Source organism: Ranitomeya variabilis, chromosome 4 (genome assembly GCF_051348905.1).
Source record: "Ranitomeya variabilis isolate aRanVar5 chromosome 4, aRanVar5.hap1, whole genome shotgun sequence".
Lineage (NCBI taxonomy): Eukaryota > Metazoa > Chordata > Amphibia > Anura > Dendrobatidae > Ranitomeya > Ranitomeya variabilis.
In genome coordinates, this window is record NC_135235.1 from 492,248,817 (window position 1) to 492,273,596 (window position 24,780).

Below are 24,780 nucleotides of genomic sequence, written 5' to 3' on the forward strand. Positions count from 1 at the left end.
TTCTCAAAAGTCGAGTCGAGTGAAATCGGCCGATCTTCTTGAAAAGTCGGGGTCGGGGATCGGCCGAAACACGAAACCCAATGCAAGGTAATGGAAAATCTATATATTTTTATATTTACTTCAGCGCGATATATGTGAAAAGCCGGTAATTCAATTGCCGGCTTTTCATTTCTCCTGCCTAAACCCGACATGATATGAGACATGGTTTACATACAGTAAACCATGTCATATCCCCCTTTTTTTTGCATATTCCACACTACTAATGTTAGTAGTGTGTATGTGCAAAATTCCGGCGCTGTAGCTATTAAATTTAAGGGTTAAATCGTGGAAAAAATTGGCGTGGGCTCCCGCGCAATTTTCTCCACCAGAGTGGTAAAGCCAGTGACTGAGGGTAGATATTAATAGCCTAGAGAGGGTCCATGGTTATTGGCCCCCCCTGGCTACAAACATCTGCCCCCAGCCACCCCAGAAAAGGCACATCTGGAAGATGTCTGGGATCCCCTGCCTCTTACATTGCGATCACCTTGGCAACGTCGGGTTACTATCCCGTACGTCCGGTCTCGTGGTGTGGGGGTATGGGGGTTCCGGATTCACCCGGCCGCGCACACGCCGACAGTGTCCAGGCCGGCATCATCAGCTATGCACTGATGGGTGTGTTCCTCTGTGCATATGTGAACTTTGACCCGGAAACACTCCGGCACCCAGGGTGATTTGTTTGTGCGCACTATATAAACACAGTTTCTTGGTCCTAACATCACCCCCTGACGAAGGAATTTAGTTCCGAAACGCGCGTCGGGTGTGTGCGTGTACTCAGGATGGCGCGGTGCCCTAAGGTAATATCCACTAATATCCACTATTTTTCCCTGAAATCTGTTATAGTTCAGCACTTAGCACTTTGTCTCTATCAGCACTGTGCAGGGTCTGGAAATAACCCTGATGGTTAAAACAATTGTGTTTTTTGAATTTATTTGCACTTCAGCACTTTTTTGCATATATTGCACATTTGCAATTTTGGAGTTTTTTATTTTTGTTTTCACATTGTGTCACTTAATTTTTCAGGGAACTAATACTTTGTGGGTAATACTTACCTTGCACGGGTATATAAATAATTATTATTACTGTGCGGTTGGGTATCCGTATATTCATTTTTTATATGCCGTCCTGTGCTGCACACTTTTTTGTATGATTGTTTTGTATTTTTATTGTATATTTTTAAATGGTAGTTGTTTATATATTGTATCGCTGCTTGATAATTAAATAATAAAATAATATATCTTGATCCAGTCTGGTCTTCCTGGTGCATCCTTTGGTTTGGTGATTGGTTTTTGTAACATGTGTTGTGGAATATGCAAAAAAAAGGGGGATATGACATGGTTTACTGTATGTAAACCATGTCTCATATCATGTCGGGTTTAGGCAGGAGAAATGAAAAGCCGGCAATTGAATTACAGGCTTTTCACATATATCGCGCTGAAGTAAATATAAATATATATACAGTATATAAATATATATACAGTATATATATATATATATATACTAGCTGTACTACCCGGCTTCGCCCGGGTTAATGACTGCTGTTAGCAAAATAGAATGTGTTAACAAAAATTTATTCTGCACACAAAAACCACAAAACAAATAGATAGAAATGTAATTATTAAAAGGCAAAAACTAAGCAAATAGAAGCATTTCACAACATATATTAGCTTTGTTATACTGAGAATGTCTTTGTTGCCTATATTAACCAATCAGAGCTCAGGTTAATTAACTGTAGCAAAATAGAAGCTGAGCTGTGATTGGTTGCTATTGGCAGCCTGATAAATCCCCAGCCAACAGGAAGCCCTCCCCCCTGGCAGTATATATTAGCTCACACATACACATAATAGACAGGTCATGTGACTGACAGCTGCCGTATTTCCTATATGGTACATTTGTTGCTCTTGTAGTTTGCTTATTAATCAGATTTTTATTTTTGAAGGACAATACCAGACTTGTGTGTGTTTTAGGGCGAGTTTTATGTGTCAAGTTGTGTGTGTTGAGTTGCGTGTGGCGACATGCATGTAGCGACTTTTGTGAGATGAGTTTTGTGTGGCGACATGCGTGTAGCAACATTTTGTGTGTTGAGTTGCATGTGACAGGTTAGTGTAGCAAGTTGTGTGCAGCAAGATTTGTGCATGGCGAGTTTTGCGCGTGGCGAGTTTTATGTGTGGTGCATTTTGAGTATGTGCAAGTTTTGTGTGAGGCAACTTTTGCATGTGGTGCAACTTTTGTACATGTGGCAATTTTTCTGTGTGTGCAAGTTTTGCATGAGGTGAGTTTTCCATGAGGTGAGTTTTGCACGTGTGGCGAGTTTTGCGTGAGCCTAGTTTTGCATATGGCGAGTTTTGCATGTAGCGAGTTTTGAGTGGTGACTTTTGTGTTTCGACTTTTATGTGGCGAGGTTGGTGTGTGTGTGTGGTGAAATGTGTGCTGAGGGTGGTATATGTGTTCAAGCACGTGGTAGTGTGTGGCGCATTTTGTGTTTGTGTTCATATCCCCGTGTGTGGTGAGTATCCCATGTCGGGGCCCCACCTTAGCAACTGTACGGTATATACTCTTTGTCGCCATCGCTCTCATTCTTTAAGTCCTCATTGTTCACATCTGGCAGCTGTCAATTTTCCTCCAACACTTTTCCCTTCACTTTTTCCCCATTATGTAGATAGGAGCAAAATTGTTTGGTGAATTGGAACGCGCGGGGTTAAAATTTCACCTCACAACATAGCCTATGACGCTCTCGGGGTCCAGACGTGTGACTGTGCAAAATTTTGTGGCTGTAGCTGCGACGGTACAGATGCCAATCCCGGACATACACACATACATACATACACACATTCAGCTTTATATATTAGATATACCTGTATGTAATCTCCTGTATATAGTATATACCTGTGTGTCATCTCACCTATATATAGTATATATCTGTGTGTCATCTCCTGTATATAGTATATACCTGTATGTCATCTCCTCCTATACATAGCATATACCTGTGTCATCTCCTCCTGTATATACTATATACCTGTAGGTAATCTGCTCCTGTATATAGTATATACCTGTGTGTCATCTCCTCCTGTATATAGTATATACCTGTATGTCATCTCCTCCTGTATGTAGTATGTACCTGTATGTCATCTCCTCCTCTATATAGTATATACCTGTGTGTCATCTCTCCTGTATATAGTATATATCTGTGTGTCATCTCCTCCTGTATATAGTATATACCTGTGTGTCATCTCCCCTGTAAATAGTATATACCTGTGTGTCATCTCCTGTATATAGTATATAGCTGTATGCCATCTCCTCCTGTATTAGCCCTCGTTCACACGTTATTTGGTCAGTATTTTTACCTCAGTATTTGTAAGCTAAAATGGCAGCCTGATAAATCCCCAGCCAACAGTAAGCCCACCCCCTGGCAGTATATATTAGCTCACACATACACATAATAGACTGGTCATGTGACTGACAGCTGCCGGATTCCTATATGGTACATTTGTTGCTCTTGTAGTTTGTCTGCTTATTAATCAGATTTTTATTTTTGAAGGATACCAGACTTGTGTGTGTTTTAGGGCGAGTTTCGTGTGTCAAGTTGTGTGTGTTGAGTTGCGTGTGGCGACATGCATGTAGGGACTTTTGTGAGATGAGTTTTGTGTGGCGACATGCGTGTAGCAACTTTTTGTGTGTCGAGTTGCATGTGACAGGTTAGTGTAGCAAGTTGTGTGCAGCAAGTTTTGCGCATGGCGCGTTTTGCGCGTGGCGAGTTTTATGTGTGGTGCCTTTTGAGTATGTGCAAGTTTTGTGTGAGGCAACTTTTGCATGTGTTGCAACTTTTGTGCATGTGGCAATTTTTCTGCGTGTGGCAATTTTTCTGCGTGTGCAAGTTTTGCGTGTGGCGAGTTTTGCACGTGTGGCGAGTTTTGCATGTGGAGAGTTTTGCGCGTGGCGAGTTTTGAGCGGCGACTTTTGTGTTTCTACTTTTATGTGGCGAGGTTGGTGTATGTGTGGTGAAATGTGCACTGAGGGTGGTATATGTGTTCGAGCACGTGGTAGTGTGTGGCGCATTTTGTGTGTGTGTTCATATCCCCGTGGTGGTGTGATTATCCCATGTTGGGGCCCCACCTTAGCAACTGTACAGTATATACTCTTTGGTGCCATCGCTGTCATTCTTTAAGTCCCCCTTGTTCACATCTGGCAGCTGTTAATTTGCCTCCAACACTTTTCCTTTCATTTTTTCCCCATTATGTAGATAGGGGCAAAATTGTTTGGTGACTTGGAAAGCGCGGGGTTAAAATTTCACCTCACAATATAGCTTTGACGCTCTCAGGGTCCAGACGTGTGACTGTGCAAAATTTTGTGCCTGTAGCTGCGACGCCTCCAACACTTTTCCTTTCACTTTTTCCCCATTATGTAGATAGGGGCAAAATTGTTTGGTGAATTGGAAAGCGCGGGGTTAAAATTTCACCTCACAACATAGCCTATGACGCTCTCGGGGTCCAGACGTGTGACTGTGCAAAATTTTGTGGCTGTAGCTGCTACGGTTCAGATGCCAATCCCGGACATACATACATACATACATACATACACACACACACACATTCAGCTTTATATATTAGATATATATATATATATATATATATATATATATATCTCAATGACATATATATATATATATATATATATATATATATATATATATATATATATATATATATATATATATATATATATATATATATATATAAAGAAACCCGACTTTGGAGCGAAGATCGCCGGCGGCCGACCCGATTCCCACAGTGAGACTTTCCCAAAAGTCGGCGACTTTTGAAATTGGCCGATCTGTTTCGCTCAACCCTACTGGTGACTCTGCTGCAAACAGTCCATCATCAGAGGTTTGTGTAGCCTGGGTTTGCTGTCCACTCTCAGTGGCTATACGGGTTTGAATATACTGTTTTAGGCACCTTTTTACATGTAGGGCGTAGTATCCTCTTTCGCCAAGGTGCCGGGTATAGGTCACTTTGTCACCGGGGTACAGATCTCGGTCAGTATATCCCCTTAATAAGATATGATTCAACGTCTCTACTAGTGTTGAGCATTCCGATACTGCAAGTATCGGGTATCGGACGATATTCGCTGTATCGGAATTCCGATACCGAGTTCCGATATTTTTGTGATATCGGAAATCGGAATCGGAAGTTCCTATAAGTTCCCAGGCGTGTGCGGTGCGTATGGTTCCCAGAGTCTGGAGGAGAGGAGACTCTCCTTCAGGCCCTGGGATCCATATTCATGTAAAAAATAAAGAATAAAAATAAAAAATATGGATATACTCACCCATCCGACAGACCCTGGACCTCAGCGGTGCAACCGGCAGCCTCGTTCCTAAGAATGCAGTGAGTGTAGGACCTGTGATGACGTCGCGGCTTGTGATTGGTCGCGTGAGTGGTCACATGAGCGGTCACATGAGCGGTCACGCGACCAATCACAAGCCGCGACGTCATCGAAGGTCCTTCACTCTGCATTCTTAGGAACGGAGGCAGACGCTTGCAGCGGTGACAGCCAGGGCTCGTCCGAGGGTGAGTATATCCATATTTTTTATTTTTATTCTTTATTTTTTACATGAATATGGATCCTAGGGCCTGAAGGAGAGTTTCCTCTCCTTCAGACCCTGGGAACCATCCAGGATCACTTCCGATATTTGTGTCCCATTAACTTGTATTCGTATTGGGTATCGGTATCGGCGATATCCGATATTTTTTGGATATCGGCCGATCCAATCCGATACCGATACTTTCAAATATCGGAAGGTATCGCTCAGCACTAGTCTCTACGGTTGACAAATAGTTCCTTATGTCCTCTTTGCTCTCTGATAAATCCCCATCCTTTATCCAAATCAAAGGTAATAACAGTTCCTAGTCTTATAGGTACTTTATTGGTAAGTCTAGCCGTACGGGACTGAGCTTTAGCTAGCAGGTTACGTTGTTCCTTTTGCTCCCTTTTAGCTCTGCGGTGTTTCTCATCTGTGGCTAGTTTTATTTTCTGTTGTCTGCAATCAGTTAAATCATGTCTTAAGTGTTATGATCTGGTGGCCTAAGAGCAGCATGGGCCGTACTCTGGAGAAGGTGGTACCTGTACTGACCGCAGACCCTGAACTTAACACCGCAACTAGAAGTAGCCGTGGAATGTACCTTTCACTCCCTAGACATCTCGACACAGCCGGAGGACTATTTACCCCTAGAGATAGAAACGGGAAAACTATCTTGCCTCAGAGAAAATTCCCAAGGATAGACAGCCCCCACAAATATTGACTGTGAGAGGAGAGGGAAAAAACATACACAGACTGAAATCAGAATTTAGCAAAGGAGGCCAGTTCTAGCTAGATAGAAAGGATAGGACAGAGTACTATGCGGTCAGTATTAAAACACTAGAAAATATCCACCACAGAAAATACAAAACTCTCCACATCTAACTAAAGACATGGAGGGTATATCTGCATCTCCAGAGATACCAGCTTGGCTAAACAAATCCTTATACAGACCAAGCTGGACTAGACAAAAACATGGAAAAGAACTGAACAATAAGGCCCACAGCATGTGGACAGCAAAAAATCAAGGCCAGAACTTATCTTTGTTGAAATGAACAGCAAAGCAGAAGAGACCAGACAGGGATGTGAATCCTCCAAGAACAATGGACAACTGGCACTGACTAAAGGGTCAAGCAAGACTATATAGCCCAGTCCGAATTACAAAAAGTGAACACACCTGATGAATGGTGCGATCCAGAGACAGCAGCACTACCACTTATAACCACCGGAGGGAGCCCAAGAGCAGAATTCACAACAGTACCCCCTCCTTGATGAGGGGTCACCGAACCCTCACCAGAGGCCCCAGGCCGATCCAGACGAGCCAAATGAAAGGCACGAACCAAATCCTCAGCATGAACATCGGAGGCAACAACCCAAGAAATATCCTCCTGGCCATAACCCTTCCATTTGACAAGATACTGAAGCTTCCGCCTCGAAAAACAAGAATCCAAAATCTTCTCAACCACATACTCCAACTCCCCATCAATCAACACCGGGGCAGGAGGATCAACAGAGGGAACAACGGGCACCACATATTTCCGCAACAAAGATCTATGAAAAACATTATGGATGGAAAAAGAGGCTGGAAGGGCCAATAAACCGAGGCTTAAACTTAGGGGAAGCAACCTTCATAGGAACATGACGGGAAGACAACCAGACCAAATCCCCAACCTGAAGCCGGGAACCAACACACCGACGATGGTTAGCAAAACGCTGAGCCGCTTCCTGAGACAACATCAAATTGTCAACAACATGAGCCCAAATTTGCTGCAACCTGTCAACCACAGAGTCCACCCCAGGACAATCAGAAGGCTCAACCTGTTGTGGATTCTGTTTGTGGGCTCCCTCTGGTGGTTACTGCTGGTACTGGGTGACTTTGGTGGGTTGCGGCCTTTGGTTTCCACCTGTCCATCAGAGGCTGGGTGTTTCCTATTTTACCTGGCCTTTCTGTCATTCCCTTGCCGACTATCAATGTATTCAGATGTGCTCTGTTTGGTTCCTGCCTACCTGCTCCCAGATCTTTCAGGATAAGCTAAGTGCTGATTTTCAGTTGTTTGGTTTTTGTCCAGCTTGCTTATTATGTCTCTATGCTAGCTGGTAGCTCTAGTGGACTGAGGTTCTCCCCATGTGCCATGAGTTGGCACATGGGTTCTTGTAATCTCAGGATGGTTTTTTTTATTAGGGTTTTTTTGCTGACCGCTCAGTCCCCTTTTGTATCATTCTGCTTTCTAGTTTACAGCGGGCCTCAATTTGCTAAATCTATATATATCATCTCTATGTGTGTGCCTTCCTCTCATTTCACCGTCAATACATGTGAGGGGGCAACTATATCTTTTGGGGTTCATTCCTCTGGAGGCAAGTGAGGTCTTTATTTTCTCTGCAGTACTAGTTAGCTCTTAGGCTGGTGCGTGGCGTCTAGAACCAACGTAGGCACGCTCCCTGGCTATCTCTAGTTGCGTTTGTCAGGCGTAGGGCAGCGGTCAGCCCAGGTTCCATCACCCTAGAGCTCGTCCGTTATTTATTTGTACTTTGCTTGTCCTGTGCTATCCCTAGCCATTGGGGATTCATGACAGTATAGCCGGCCCACAAAGTGTTAATTTTTTGGGCTGAAGCAGGAGAAAAAGAAGTGTTTAAGGGAATTTTTTTTTTTTTTTTCCCTTCAGAGTTTTGCTGCCTAGCCCTTAATTGCTGTCTAGCTGCTTCTTACCTCCTCTTAACCCTTGAATGGCTCTGATCTTAGCTGTTTAACATGGATGTCCAGAGTTTGGCTTCCAGCCTGAGTAATCTCGCGGCAAAAGTTCAAAACATACAGGATTTTGTTGTTCACACTCCCATGTCTGAACCTAGAATTCCTATTCCAGAGTTCTTCTCTGGAAATAGATCTACCTTCCTGAATTTCAGGAACAATTGTAAATTGTTTCTTTCTTTAAAATCTCGCTCCTCTGGAGACCCTGCTCAACAGGTCAGGATTGTAATATCTTTCCTGCGGGGCGACCCTCAGAATTGGGCATTTGCATTGGCACCAGGGGATCCTGCATTGCTCAGTGTGGATGCGTTTTTTCTGGCATTGGGATTGCTCTATGAGGAACCCAACCTGGAGATTCAGGCTGAAAAGGCTTTATTAGCCCTCTCCCAGGGGCATGATGAAGCGGAAATATATTGTCAAAAATTTCGGAAATGGTCGGTGCTTACTCAGTGGAATGAGTGCGCCCTGGCTGCAAGCTTCAGAGATGGTCTTTCTGAGGCCATTAAGGATATTTTTATGGTGGGGTTCCCTACGCCTACAGGTCTGAATGAGTCTATGGCTATGGCCATTCAGATTGATCGGCGTTTGCGGGAGCGCAAACCCGTGCACCAGTTGGCGGTGTCTTCTGAACAGGCACCTGAGACTATGCAATGTGATAGAATTCAGTCCAGAAGTGAACGGCAAAATTATAGGCGGAAAAATGGATTGTGTTTTTATTGTGGTGATTCAGCTCATGTTATATCAGCATGCTCTAAACGCACAAAAAAGCTTGATAAATCTTTTGCCATTGGTACTCTGCAGCCTAAGTTCATTTTGTCTGTGACTCTGATTTTTTCACTGTCTTCCATTTCCGTTGATGCCTATGTGGATTCGGGCGCTGCCCTGAGTCTTATGGATTGGTCATTTGCTAAACGCTGCGGTTTTAGTCTGGAGCCTCTGGAAGTCCCTATTCCTCTGAAGGGAATTGACTCTACACCATTGGCTACGAATAAACCGCAGTATTGGACACAAGTGACCATGCGCATGACTCCCGTTCATCAGGAGGTGATTCGCTTCCTTGTACTGTATAATTTACATGATGTACTAGTGCTGGGTCTGCCATGGTTACAAACTCATAATCCTGTCCTGGACTGGAAAACAATGTCTGTGTTAAGCTGGGGATGTCAGGGGGTTCATGATGATGCACCTCCGATTTCTATCGCTTCATCTACTCCTTCTGAGATCCCTGAGTTTTTGTCTGACTATAGGGATGTTTTTGAGGAGCCTAAGCTCAATTCGCTTCCTCCTCATAGAGATTGTGACTGTGCTATAGAATTGATTCCTGGCAGTAAGTTCCCTAAGGGTCGTTTATTTAATCTGTCACTGCCAGAGCATACTGCTATGCGGAATTATATTAAGGAGTCCTTGGAAAAGGGACATATTCGTCCATCTTCGTCCCCTCTGGGAGCAGGTTTTTTTTTCGTGGCAAAAAAAGATGGTTCCCTGAGGCCTTGTATAGATTATCGCCTTCTGAATAAGATTACAGTCAAATATCAGTATCCATTGCCATTATTGACTGACTTGTTTGCTCGCATTAAGGGGGCTAGGTGGTTCACTAAGATAGATCTTCGCGGTGCGTATAATCTGGTGCGGATAAAACAAGGTGATGAGTGGAAAACCGCATTTAATACGCCTGAGGGCCATTTTGAGTATTTGGTAATGCCTTTTGGACTCTCCAATGCTCCGTCAGTCTTCCAGTCCTTTATGCACAATATTTTCCGTGAATATCTGGATAAGTTTATGATTGTGTATTTGGATGATATTTTGGTGTTTTCTGATGACTGGGAGTCTCATGTTCTACAGGTCAGGAAGGTGTTTCAGGTTCTGCGGGCCAATTCTCTGTTTGTGAGGGGCTCAAAGTGTCTCTTCGGAGTCCAGAAGATTTCTTTTTTGGGGTACATTTTTTCTCCTTCTACTATTGAGATGGATCCCGTTAAGGTTCAGGCAATTTGTGACTGGACACAACCTACATCTGTTAAGAGCCTACAGAAGTTCTTGGGGTTTGCTAATTTTTATCGTCGGTTCATTGCAAATTTTTCCAGTATTGTTAAACGTTTGACTGATTTAACTAAAAAGGGTGCTGATGTTGCTAATTGGTCTCCTGCGGCTGTGGGGGCCTTTCAGGAACTTAAGCGCCGGTTTTCTTCTGCTCCTGTGTTGTGTCAACCAGATGTTTCACTTCCTTTTCAGGTTGAGGTTGATGCTTCCGAGATTGGAGCGGGGGCGGTTTTGTCACAGAGAAGTTCTGATGGCTCGGTGATGAAGCCATGTGCATTCTTCTCTAGAAAATTCTCGCCCGCCGAGCGCAATTATGATGTGGGTAATCGGGAGCTTTTGGCCATGAAGTGGGCATTTGAGGAGTGGCGTCATTGGCTTGAGGGTGCTAAACATCGTGTGGTGGTCTTGACTGATCACAAGAATCTCATTTACCTTGAGTCTGCCAGGCGTTTGAATCCTAGACAGGCTCGTTGGTCGTTGTTTTTTTCTCGTTTCAATTTCGTGGTTTCATACCTGCCAGGTTCAAAGAATGTGAAGGCAGATGCTCTTTCCAGGAGTTTTGTGCCTGACTCTCCTGGAGACTCTGGGCCTACTGGTATCCATAGGGATGGGGTAATATTGTCCGCCGTATCCCCAGACTTGCGACGTGCATTGCAGGAGTTTCAGGTGGATAAACCGGATCGTTGTCCACCAGAAAGACTGTTTGTTCCGGATGATTGGACCAGTAGAGTCATCTCCGAGGTCCATTCTTCTGTGTTGGCTGGTCATCCTGGAATATTTGGTACTAGAGACTTGGTGGCCAGGTCTTTTTGGTGGCCTTCCTTGTCTAGGGATGTGCGTACCTTTGTGCAGTCTTGTGAAGTGTGTGCTCGAGCTAAGCCTTGCTGTTCTCGGGCCAGTGGGTTGTTGTTATCCTTGCCCATCCCGAAGAGGCCTTGGACGCACATTTCCATGGATTTTATTTCTGATCTCCCGGTTTCACAGAAAATGTCCGTTATCTGGGTTGTTTGTGACCGCTTTTCTAAGATGGTTCATTTGGTGCCCTTGCCTAAGTTGCCTTCCTCCTCTGAGTTGGTCCCTTTATTTTTTTCAGAACGTGGTTCGTTTGCATGGGATTCCGGAGAATATCGTTTCTGACAGGGGATCCCAGTTTGTGTCTAGATTTTGGCGGACGTTTTGTGCCAAGATGGGCATTGATTTGTCTTTCTCGTCTGCATTCCATCCTCAGACGAATGGCCAGACGGAGCGAACTAATCAGACCTTGGAAACTTATTTGAGGTGTTTTGTTTCTGCTGACCAGGATGACTGGGTTGCTTTTTTGCCACTGGCCGAATTTGCTCTTAATAATCGGGCTAGTTCTGCCACGTTGGTCTCTCCTTTTTTTTGTAATTCGGGGTTTCATCCTCGTTTTTCCTCTGGTCAGGTGGAGTCTTCGGATTGTCCTGGAGTGGACATGGTGGTGGACAGGCTACATCAGATTTGGAATCAGGTGGTGGACAATTTGAAGTTATCTCAGGAGAAGACTCAGCAGTTTGCTAATCGCCGTCGCCGCGTGGGTCCCCGACTTCTTGTTGGGGATTTGGTGTGGTTGTCTTCTCGTTTTGTCCCTATGAAGGTCTCTTCTCCTAAGTTCAAGCCTCGGTTCATCGGTCCTTATAGGATCTCGGAGATTCTTAACCCTGTATCTTTTCGTTTGGATCTCCCAGCATCGTTTGCTATTCATAATGTGTTCCATCGGTCGTTGTTGCGGAGGTATGAGGTGCCCGTTGTTCCTTCGGTTGAGCCTCCTGCTCCGGTGCTGGTGGAGGGAGAATTGGAGTATGTTGTTGAGAAGATCTTGGATTCTCGTGTTTCCAGACGCAAACTCCAGTATTTGGTTAAGTGGAAGGGTTATGGTCAGGAGGATAATTCCTGGGTGGTCGCCTCCGATGTTCATGCGACTGATTTGGTCCGCGCCTTCCATAGAGCTCACCCTGATCGCCCTGGGGGTTCTCGTGAGGGTTCGGTGACCCCTCCTCAAGGGGGGGGTACTGTTTTGGATTCTGTTTGTGGGCTCCCTCTGGTGGTTACTGCTGGTACTGGGTGACTTTGGTGGGTTGCGGCCTTTGGTTTCCACCTGTCCATCAGAGGCTGGGTGTTTCCTATTTTACCTGGCCTTTCTGTCATTCCCTTGCCGGCTATCAATGTATTCAGATGTGCTCTGTTTGTTTCCTGCCTACCTGCTCCCAGATCTTTCAGGATAAGCTAAGTGCTGATTTTCAGTTGTTTGGTTTTTGTCCAGCTTGCTTATTATGTCTCTATGCTAGCTGGTAGCTCTAGTGGACTGAGGTTCTCCCCATGTGCCATGAGTTGGCACATGGGTTCTTGTAATCTCAGGATGGTTTTTTTTATTAGGGTTTTTTGCTGACCGCTCAGTCCCCTTTTGTATCGTTCTGCTTTCTAGTTTACAGCGGGCCTCAATTTGCTAAATCTATATATATCATCTCTATGTGTGTGCCTTCCTCTCATTTCACCGTCAATACATGTGAGGGGGCAACTATATCTTTTGGGGTTCATTCCTCTGGAGGCAAGTGAGGTCTTTATTTTCTCTGCAGTACTAGTTAGCTCTTTGGCTGGTGCGTGGCGTCTAGAACCAACGTAGGCACGCTCCCTGGCTATCTCTAGTTGCGTTTGTCAGGCGTAGGGCAGCGGTCAGCCCAGGTTCCATCACCCTAGAGCTCGTCCGTTATTTATTTGTACTCTGCTTGTCCTGTGCTATCCCTAGCCATTGGGGATTCATGACATCAACCTGCCCTGAAGAAAAACGAGGATGAAAACCAGAGTTACAAAAGAAGGGTGAAACCAAGGTAGCAGAACTAGCCCAATTATTAAGGGAAAACTCAGCCAATGGCAAGAAAGCCACCCAATCATCCTGATCAGCAGACACAAAGCATCTCAAATAAGTTTCCAAAGTCTGATTAGTTCGCTCGGTTTGGCCATTTGTCTGTGGATGAAATGCGGAAGAAAAAGACAAATCAATGCCCAGCCTAGCACAAAAGGCCCGCCAAAACCTAGAAACAAACTGGGAACTTCTATCGGACACAATATTCTCCGGAATACCATGCAAACGAACCACATGCTGAAAAAACAACGGAACCAAATCAGAAGAGGAAGGCAATTTAGGCAAAGGTACCAAATGAACCATCTTAGAAAACCAGTCACAAACCACCCAGATAACCGACATCCTCTGGGAAACCGGAAGATCTGAAATAAAATCCATAGAAATATGCGTCCAAGGCCTCTCAGGGACCGGCAAAGGCAAAAGCAACCCACTAGCGCGGGAACAGCAAGGCTTGGCCCGCGCACAAGTCCCACAGGACTGCACAAAAGAACGCACATCCCGTGACAAAGAAGGCCACCAAAAGGACCTACCAACCAATTCTCTGGTCCCAAAGATCCCAGGATGACCAGCCAATACAGAACAATGAACCTCAGAAATCACTTTACTAGTCCATCTGTCAGGAACAAACAGTTTCCCCACAGGACAGCGGTCAGGTTTATCAGCCTGAAATTCCTGAAGAACCCATCGTAAATCAGGGGAGATGGCAGAAAGAATCACCCCTTCCTTCAGAATGCCAACCGGCTCAAGGACCCCAGGAGAATCAGGCAAAAAGCTCCTAGAGAGGGCATCAGCCTTAACATTCTTAGAACCCGGAAGATACGAGACCACAAAATCAAAACGGGAGAAAAACAGGGACCATCGGACCTGTCTAGGATTCAGCAGTTTGGCGGCCTCGAGGTAAATCAGATTCTTATGATCGGTCAAGACCACAATACAATGCTTGGCCCCCTCAAGCCAATGTCGCCACTCCTCAAATGCCCACTTCATAGCCAACAACTCACGATTGCCGACATCATAATTGCGTTCCGCAGGCGAAAATTTTCGAGAAAAGAAGGCACACGGTTTCATCAAGGAACCATCAGAATCCCTCTGAAACAAAACGGCCCCTGCCTCAATCTCAGAAGTGTCAACCTCAACCTGAAATGGAAGGGAGACATCCGGCTGACGCAACACGGGGGCAGAAGTAAATCGGCGTTTAAGCTCCTGAAAGGCAGAAACAGCTGCAGAGGACCAATTCGTCACATCAGCGCCTTTCTTTGTCAAATCGGTCAGGGGTTTAACCACACTGGAGAAGTTGGCAATGAAACGGCGATAAAAATTAGCAAAGCCCAAAAATTTCTGAAGGCTCTTGACGGATGTCCATTTCTATAGATGAGGGAGAAAAAATGAAGCCCAAAAAAGAAATCTTCTGTACTCCAAAGAGGCAATTAGACCCCTTCACAAACAAGGCATTATCACGAAGGATCTGAAATACCATCCTGACTTGTTTCACATGAGACTCCCAATCATCTGAAAAAATCAAAATATCATCCAAATATACAATCATGAATTTATCAAGATAATTCCGAAATATATCATGCATGAAGGACTGAAACACAGATTGAGCATTAGAGAGTCCGAATGGCATCACAAGGTATTCAAAATGGCCCTCGGGCGTATTAAACGCAGTTTTCCATTCGTCACCCTGCTTAATACGAACAAGATTATATGCCCCTCGAAGGTCAATCTTAGTAAACCAACTAGCCCCCTTAATCCTAGCAAACAGATCAGAAAGCAAAGGCAAAGGGTATTGGAATTTGACCGTGATTTTATTCAAGAGGCGATAATCAATACAGGGTCTCAAGGAGCCATCCTTCTTGGCAACAAAAAAAACCCCTGCTCCTAATGGAGAAGAAGATGGCCGAATATGCCCCTTCTCCAAAGACACCTTTACATAGCTCCGCATGGCGGCATGTTCAGGCACAGACAGGTTGAAAAGTCGGCCCTTAGGAAACTTACAGCCTGGAATCAAGTCAATAGCACAATCACAGTCCCTATGCGGTGGAAGGGAACTGGACTTGGGCTCATTGAATACATCCTGGAAATCTGACAAAAACTCAGGAATTTCAGAAGAGGGGGAGGAGGCAATTGACATCAAAGGAACGTCACCATGAACCCCCTGACAACCCCAACTAGTCACAGACATAGATTTCCAATCCAATACCGGATTATGTACCTGTAACCATGGGAAACCCAGCACAATAGCATCATGCAAATTATGCAACACCAGAAAACGACAATCTTCCTGATGGTCTGGCGCCATGCACATGGTCAGCTGTGTCCAAAACTGAGGTTTATTTTTAGCCAACGGTGTAGCATCAATGCCCCTCAAAGGAATAGGACTCTGTAAAGGCTGCAAGGGGAAACCACAACGTCTGGCAAATTCTAAGTCCATTAAGTTTAGAGCGGCGCCTGAATCCACAAATGCCATGACAGAAAATGACGATAATGAGCAGATCAGGGTCACAGATAACAGAAGTTTAAGTTGTACAGTACTGATGGTAACAGAACTAGCGATTCTCTTGGTACGCTTAGGGCAATCAGAAATAACATGAGCAGAATTGCCGGAGTAAAAACACAACCGATTCTGACGTCTGAATCCTTGTCGTTCAGCTCTAGACACAATCCTATCACACTGCATAGGCTCAGGACTCCGCTCGGAAGACAATGCCATAGTGTGCACAACTCTGCGCTCGTGCAAGCGCCGATCAATCTGAATGGCCAGAGACATAGAATCACTCAGACCAGCAGGCGTGGGAAACCCCACCATAACATCCTTAACGGATTCAGAAAGACCCTTTCTGAAAATTGCCGCCAAGGCATCCTCATTCCATTTAGTCAGCACAGACCATTTTCTAAATTTCTGGCAATATGATTCTGCCGCTTCTTGACCCTGAGACAGGGCCAACAAGGTCTTCTCAGCATGATCCACTGAATTAGGTTCATCATACAATAACCCAAGCGCCTGAAAAAAGGTGTCTATATTAAGCAAGGCCGGATTCCCAGGTTCCAGGGCAAATGCTCAATCCTGGGGGTCACCACGCAGCAGAGATATAACAATTTTAACCTGCTGGATGGAATCACCAGAGGAACGGGGTTTCAGAGCAAAAAACAGTTTAGTTATTTTTAAAGCTCAAAAATTTGGACCTATCCCCAAAAAACAAATCAGGAGTTGGAATTCTAGGCTCTAAAACCGGAGTCTGAATTATATAATCGGAAATACCCTGTACCCTAGCAGCAAGTTGATCCACACGAGAAGCCAATCCCTGAACATCCATGCCAGTGCCAAACTCCTGAGCCACCCAGAGGTAAAGAGGGAAGGAAAAAAAAAAACACAACAGACTACAGAAAAAAAAATGGCTCAGCACTTTCTTTCCCTTCTTCTGAGATGCGGTTAACTCATTGTTGGCCAGTTGTACTGTTATGATCTGGTGGCCTAAGAGCAGCATGGGACGTACTCTGGAGAAGGTGGTACCTGTACTGACCACAGACCCTGAACTTAACACCGCAATTAGAAGTAGCCGTGGAATGTACCTTTCACTCCCTAGACATCTCGACACAGCCAGAGGACTAATTACCCCTAGAGATAGAAACGGGAAAACTATCTTGCCTCATAGAAAATTCCCAAGGATAGACAGCCCCCCACAAATATTGACTGTGAGAGGAGAGGGAAAAAACATACACAGACTGAAATCAGAATTTAGCAAAGGAGGCCAGTTCTAGCTAGATAGAAAGGATAGGACAGAGTACTATGCGGTCAGTATTAAAACACTAGAAAATATCCACCACAGAAAATACAAAAATCTCCACATCTAACTAAAGACATGGAGGGTATATCTGCATCTCCAGAGATACCAGCTTGGCTAAACAAATCCTTATACAGACCAAGCTGGACTAGACAAAAACATGGAAAAGAACTGAACAATAAGGCCCACAGCATGTGGACAGCAAAAAATCAAGGCCAGAACTTATCTTTGTTGAAATGAACAGCAAAGCAGAAGAGACCAGGCAGGGATGTGAATCCTCCAAGAACAATGGACAACTGGCACTGACTAAAGGGTCAAGCAAGACTATATAGCCCAGTCCGAATTACAAAAAGTGAACACACCTGATGAATGGTGCGATCCAGAGACAGCAGCACTACCACTTATAACCACCGGAGGGAGCCCAAGAGCAGAATTCACAACACTTAAGTCTGTCATGTTATCCCTGGTTATGGTTAGAGTGACTGACTGGCCAAGTGGTAAAGTCGGTGGGGTTGCTAAGGGTCCCACTAGGGTGTCTTCAGCTACCTGGGCAGTTAGCATACCTGTCTCGCCGGTGCCAGTGTCTTGTTCTGTCTCCACTGGGGTCTGGATCATGGGTTGCTGCACCTGGTCCGTGGGCTGCAGGGCCTGGTGCTGCAGCATAGTTGTCTCCAGTTGCGGTGCCTCGCTTGTTGGCGTCTCGCTTTCCGGCTGGGTCTCACATTCCGGCTCTGTCAGGGGGCAGTCACGAGGTCCAGGTTCTCTGTCAGCAGTGTTGTCTCACGTTCTGGCAGGGTCTTGCTTTCTGGCTCTGTTGGGGCTGTAAGAGTGGGCTACGGATCTCCTGTCGGTGGCATCTCTTTCTCCAGCAGCGCGTCGCTCTCTGGCTCCACCGAGGTAGACGTTGCAGGTTCCGCCGGTGCTGGGGACGTGGCTGGCAAGTGTTGGAGTGTTGGCTGGGCGGTCTTCATTCTCCAGACCAGGGAATCTTTCCAGGCGGCCACCGCTGTCATCTGGGTCTTCATCAGTTGCTGGGCCAGCTCATCCATCTCTGCGGCAAGAAGCTCCGGGTCCAGGATAGGTTGCAGGTCCGAGGTTTCATGCCGCTGCAGACCGGGGACATCTTTAGAGGTAGTTGCTGGTTCTGGCAGCTCTTCACTATTGTCCGCCATTGTGGTTACCGGGTAGCATGCAGCCATGCTGCGGCCACACTTTCCCGCGTCCTCCTCCATCACGCTTCCATGGCTTTTTTTACAGTGCCTCCCGCACTTTCCCACCAGCCATCTCTGGGGGCGGATCCGTCCTGGTGACGGACATCTTTGCTTAGCATTACAGTCTCTATAGGGGTGGATCCAGCTTTCGTGATGGTTCTTGAACTCCACCCATGGCAACACATCTTTTTCCTGCATTATCTGCCTCGTGGTGCAGCAATGGCAGCCATATTTCAATCTCACACAGTATAACACAGTCCATTGTAATCCATGGTGCACAGTACCCGGTGATGCCAGGGCACGAAATTCTGTTTGTGATGCCGAAGTTGACCTGCCCACAGGACAGTGGGATAACGGGTCCGGTCGCAAAGGGGGATGTCACGGTGGCTGCTACCCGGTCCGTGGCCCTGGGCATCAATGTTAAAGGGGGTTAAATATTAAAAGTTTGTCGTGACACCACCTGTGGAGTTCGGTCAATAGGGGGACCGACTGTTGTGAATTCCGTTCTTGGGCTCCATCCTGTGGTTGCGAATGGTATTTTTGGGAGTTCTGCTCTTGGGCTCCCTCTGGTGGTTTCAAGTGGAACTTAGCAGCTGCATTCACTAATCGGTTTCCTGGCCTTGTTATTTAACTGGGCTTTTGGCTTTAGTGGATGCCAGCTGTCAATGTATTTCCTGTGGATTCAGTCCTTTCCTGGAAGTTCTCTGTTGGCCAGTCCATTTTCAGCTTAAGATAAGTCTGCTACTTTTTGGGTGTTTCCTGCTTATGACCTTCTGTTCAGTTCAATTTATGTCTCTTTTGTCCAGCTCGTCATTATGAAATATTCCGGCTAGTTGGAAGCTCTGGGGTCGCAGATTTGCCCCTCCACACCGTGAGTCGGTGTGGTGGTTATTTTTGTAAACTCTGCGTGGACTTTTAGTTTTTATACTGACCGCACAGCAACCTATCCTATCTCTGTCTATTTAGATAGTAGTGGCCTCCTTTGCTAAAAAATCTAGTTTCATTTCTGAGTTTGTCATTTCCCTCTCCACTCACCATCAATATTTGTGGGGGGCTATCTTCCTTTGGGGGTTTCTCTGAGACGAGATAGCTTTCCGTTTCCATCTTTAGGGGTAGCTAGTTCTTAGGCTGTGCAGAGGCGTCTAGGCAGAGTTAGGTACGCTCCACGGCTATTTCTAGTGTTGGTGTTAGGAGTAGGGATTGCGGTCAGTAAAGTTACCACCTCCTCAGAGCTAGTCCTATTTTTGTTTAACCCACCAGGTAATTTCAGTGCTGCTCCATAGTGAGTCCATGATTGGTTTTGCCCACCAGGTCATCTCAGCACCGCTCCGTACCCACCAGGTCATAACAGTACAGCTGGCCCACAATGTGTTAAATGCATCTCAAAAGAGGGAAGAGAAAGTTCTGAGTCATTTTTTTTTGTGTTGCTTGTTTTGTCCTTTTTTTTCCCCTTGATTTTTGGATGTGCAGGAGCTTGGTGCTGATATGGAGGTTCAGGGTTTGTCTGCGCGTGTTGATCATCTCGCTGCAAGGGTACAGAGTATCCAAGACTATGTTGTACAAACTCCTGTTTCTGAGCCTAGAATTCCTATTCCTGATTTGTTTTCTGGGGATAGATCTAGGTTTTTGAATTTTAAAAATAATTGCAGATTATTTTTTGCTCTGAGACCCCGTTCCTCTGGTGACCCCATTCAGCAGGTGAAGATTGTTATTTCCCTGTTGCGTGGCGACCCGCAGGACTGGGCGTTCTCCCTTGAGCCAGGGAATCCTGCATTGCTCAATATAGATTCGTTTTTTAAAGCACTTGGACTGCTCTATGACAAACCCAATTCTGTGGATCAGGCAGAAAATTTTTTGCTGGCTCTGTGTCAGGGTCAGGAAGCAGTAGAGATATATTGTCAGAAATTTAGAAAGTGGTCTGTGCTTACAAAATGGAATGAGGATGCCCTGGCGGCTATTTTCAGAAAGGGTCTTTCTGAAGCTCTTAAAGATGTTATGGTGGGGTTTCCCACGCCTGCTGGTTTGAACGAATCAATGTCTCTGGCCATTCAGATTAATCGGCGCTTACGTGAACGTATGGCGGTGTCCTCTGGGCAGAGTTCTGAGCCTATGCAATGCGATAGAGTTTTGACGAGAGCAGAACGGCAGGAGTTCAGACGTCAAAATGGGCTGTGTTTTTACTGTGGTGACGCTACTCATGCTATCTCTGACTGCCCGAAGCGAACTAAGAGGGTTGCTAGGTCGGTTACCATCAGTACTTTACAGCCTAAATTTCTCTTGTCTGTTACCCTGATTTTCTCATTGTCGTCCTTTTCTGTAATGGCATTTGTGGATTCTGGCGCTGCCCTGAACTTAATGGACCTGGAATTTGCCAAGCGCTGTGGTTTTTCCTTGGAGCCATTGCAGAGTCCTATTCCCTTGAGGGGGATTGATGCTACACCATTGGCCAAGAATAAACCTCAGTACTGGACACAGTTAGCCATGAACATGGCTCCAGCACATCAGGAAAATATTCGCTTTTTGGTGTTGCATAATTTGCATGATGTTGTTGTGCTGGGGTTTCCATGGTTACAGGTACATAATCCAGTGCTGGATTGGAAATCCATGTCCGTAACTAGTTGGGGTTGTCAGGGGATACATAGTGACATTCCTCTGATGTCAATTTCCTCGTCCCCTTCTTCTGAGGTTCCTGAGATTTTGTCAGATTTCCAGGATATATTTGAGGAGCCTAAATCCAGTCCTCTGCCTCCTCATAGAGACTGTGATTGCGCTATTAATTTGATTCCTGGCTGTAAGTTCCCTAAGGGTCGACTTTTCAATCTGTCTGTGCCAGAGCATACCGCTATGCGGACTTATGTAAAAGAGTCCTTGGAGAAGGGGCATATTCGCCCGTCTTCGTCACCGTTGGGAGCGGGGTTCTTTTTTGTTGCCAAGAAGGATGGCTCCTTGAGGCCCTGTATAGATTATCGCCTTCTCAATCAGATCACGGTCAAATTCCAGTACCCTTTGCCTTTGCTTTCTGATTTGTTTGCTCGGATCAAAGGGGCTAGCTGGTTTACCAAGATTGACCTTCGAGGGGCGTATAATCTGGTTCGCATCAAACAGGGTGATGAATGGAAAACAGCATTTAATACGCCCGAAGGCCATTTTGAATATCTTGTGATGCCTTTCGGGCTCTCTAATGCTCCATCTGTGTTTCAGTCCTTTATGCATGATATTTTCCGAGAGTATTTGGATAAATTCATGATTGTATATTTGGATGATATTTTGTTTTTTTCCAATGATTGGGAGACTCATGTGAAGCAGGTCAGGATGGTATTTCAGATTCTTCGTGCTAATACACTGTTTGTGAAGGGGTCTAAGTGCCTTTTTGGAGTTCAGAAGGTTTCTTTTCTTGGGTTCATTTTTTCTTCCTCGGCTATTGAAATGGACCCTGTTAAGGTCCAGGCTATTTATGATTGGACTCAGCCCACATCTGTGAAGAGCCTTCAGAAATTTTTGGGCTTTGCTAATTTTTATCGTCGCTTCATTGCTAATTTTTCTACTGTGGTTAAACCTCTGACCGATTTGACCAAGAAAGGTGCAGATGTGGTGAATTGGTCCTCTGCGGCTGTGGAGGCCTTTCAGGAGCTTAAGCGTCGTTTTACTTCTTCCCCTGTGTTGCGTCAGCCAGATGTTTCTCTCCCTTTTCAAGTTGAGGTTGACGCTTCTGAAATTGGGGCAGGAGCTGTTCTGTCTCAGAGAAGCTCTGATGGCTCTGTGTTGAAGCCGTGTGCTTTCTTCTCCAGAAAGTTTTCGCCTGCTGAGCGTAATTATGATGTCGGCAATCGGGAGTTGTTGGCTATGAAGTGGGCATTCGAGGAGTGGCGACCTTGGCTTGAGGGAGCCAAGCATCGTGTTGTGGTCTTGACCGACCATAAGAATCTGATTTACCTTGAGTCGGCCAAGCGCTTGAATCCTAGACAGGCTCGGTGGTCTTTGTTTTTCTCCCGTTTTGATTTTGTGGTCTCGTATCTTCCGGGATCTAAGAATGTGAAAGCTGATGCCTTGTCTAGGAGTTTTTTGCCTGATTCTCCTGGAGTCCGTGAGCCTGCTGGTATTCTCAAAGAGGGGGTGATTCTTTCTGCTATCTCCCCTGATTTGCGTCGGGTGCTTCAGGAGTTTCAGGCTGATAGACCCGACCGCTGTCCTGATAGATAGACTAATAAGGTGATTTCTGAGATCCATTGTTCGGTGTTGGCTGGTCATCCTGGGATCTTTGGAACCAGAGATTTGGTTGCCAGGTCCTTTTGGTGGCCTTCTTTGTCACGGGATGTGCGTTCCTTCGTGCAGTCCTGTGGAATTTGTGCTCGGGCTAAGCCCTGCTGTTCTCGTGCTAGTGGGTGGCTTTTGCCCTTGCCTATCCCTGAGAGGCCCTGGATGCATATTTCCATGGATTTTATTTCCGATCTTCCTGTGTCTCAGAAGATGTCTGTCATCTGGGTGGTTTGTGACCGGTTTTCTAAAATGGTCCATTTGGTACCTTTGCCTAAGTTGCCTTCCTCCTCTGATTTGGTTCCTTTGTTTTTCCAGCATGTGGTTCGTTTGCATGGTATTCCGGAGAATATTGTGTCTGACAGAGGTACCCAGTTTGTTTCTAGGTTTTGGCGGTCCATTTGTGGTAGAATGGGCATTAATTTGTCTTTTTCTTCGGCATTTCACCCTCAGACAAATGGGCAGACGGAGCGAACCAATCAGACCTTGGAAACCTACTTGAGATGCTTTGTGTCTGCTGATCAGGATGATTGGGTTACCTTCTTGCCGTTGGCCGAGTTTGCCCTTAATAATCGGGCTAGTTCGGCTACTTTGGTTTCGCCTTTTTTTTGCAATTTCGGTTTTCATCCTCGTTTTTCTTCAGGGCAGGTTGAGTCTTCGGACTGTCCTGGGGTGGATTCTGTGGTGGACAAGTTGCAGCGGATTTGGACTCATGTGGTGGACAATTTAACATTGTCTCAGGAAAAGGCTCAACGTCTTGCTAACCGCCGTCGGTGCGTTGGTCCCTGGCTTCGGTGTTGTGAACTCTATTTTTAGGCTCCCTCTAGTGGTCACAAGCGGTACTGTGTAGTGTTGTCTTCTGCAGGTTGGCTGCATCAGCTGGTTCGTTATCCTTGGTTCGTTTCCTATTTAACTCACCTGGATACTCAGTTCCTTGCCTGCTATCAATGTATTCAGTGCTCTTCAGATTCCTTGTGATTACCTTGCTCCCAGCCTCTCCAAGTCAAGCTAAGTTTTTGTCCGTTCATTTTTTGATTATCAGCATTCATCATGTTTCTTGTCTAGCTTGCTAAGATGTTATCTCCTCGCTTGCTGGTTGCTCTAGGGGACTGAGTTTCTCCCCCCACACCGTTAGTTGGTGCGGGGGTTCTTGAAATCTCAGTGTGGATATTTTGTTAGGGTTTTTTACTGACCGCACAGACCCCTTACTATTTTCTGCTATCTAGTATTAGTGGGCCTCATTTGCTGAATCTGTTTTCTCCCCTGTGTATGTGCCTTCCCCTTACCTCACCGTTATTATTTGTTGGGGGCTTCTATATCTTTGGGGATTATTTCTCTGGAGGCAAGAGAGGTCTTTCTTTCTCTCTAGGGGTAGTTAGTTCCTCAGGCTGGCTCGAGACGTCTAGGATTTTTTAGGCACGTTCACCGGCTACTTCTAGTGTGTTTGGATAGGTTCAGATTTGCGGTTAGTCCAGTTGGCCACCTCCCTAGAGCTTGTCCCATGTTTGTTACTTAGCTGGAGTAATTCGTGATCCTCAACCACTAAGGATCATAACACTTCGGGTTGGGGATTTGGTCTAGTTGTCCTCTCGTCATGTTCCTATGAAGGTCTCTTCCCCTAAGTTCAAACCTCGTTTTATTGGTCCTTATAGGATTTCGGAAATTATCAATCCGGTGTCTTTTCGTTTGGCCCTTCCAGCTTCGTTTTCCATTCATAATGTGTTCCATAGATCTTTGTTGCGGAGATATGTGGTGCCCATGGTTCCCTCCGTTGACCCTCCTGCTCCGGTGTTGGTTGAGGGGGAGCTGGAATATGTGGTGGAGAAGATTTGGGATTCTCGTCTTTCAAGGCGGAAACTTCAGTATTTGGTCAAGTGGAAGGGTTATGGCCAGGAGGATAACTCTTGGGTTTTTGCCTCCGATGTCCATGCTGCCGATTTGGTACGTGCTTTTCATTTGGCTCGTCCCGATCGGCCTGGGGGCTCTGGTGAGGGTTCGGTGACCCCTCCTCAAGGGGGGGTACTGTTGTGAATTCCGTTCTTGGGCTCCATCCTGTGGTTGCGAATGGTATTTTTGAGAGTTCTGCTTTTGGGCTCCCTCTGGTGGTTTCAAGTGGAACTTAGCAGCTGCGTTCACTAATCGGTTTCCTGGCCTTGTTATTTAACTGGGCTTTTGGCTTTAGTGGATGCCAGCTGTCAATGTATTTCCTGTGGATTCAGTCCTTTCCTGGAAGTTCTCTGTTGGCCAGTCCATTTTCA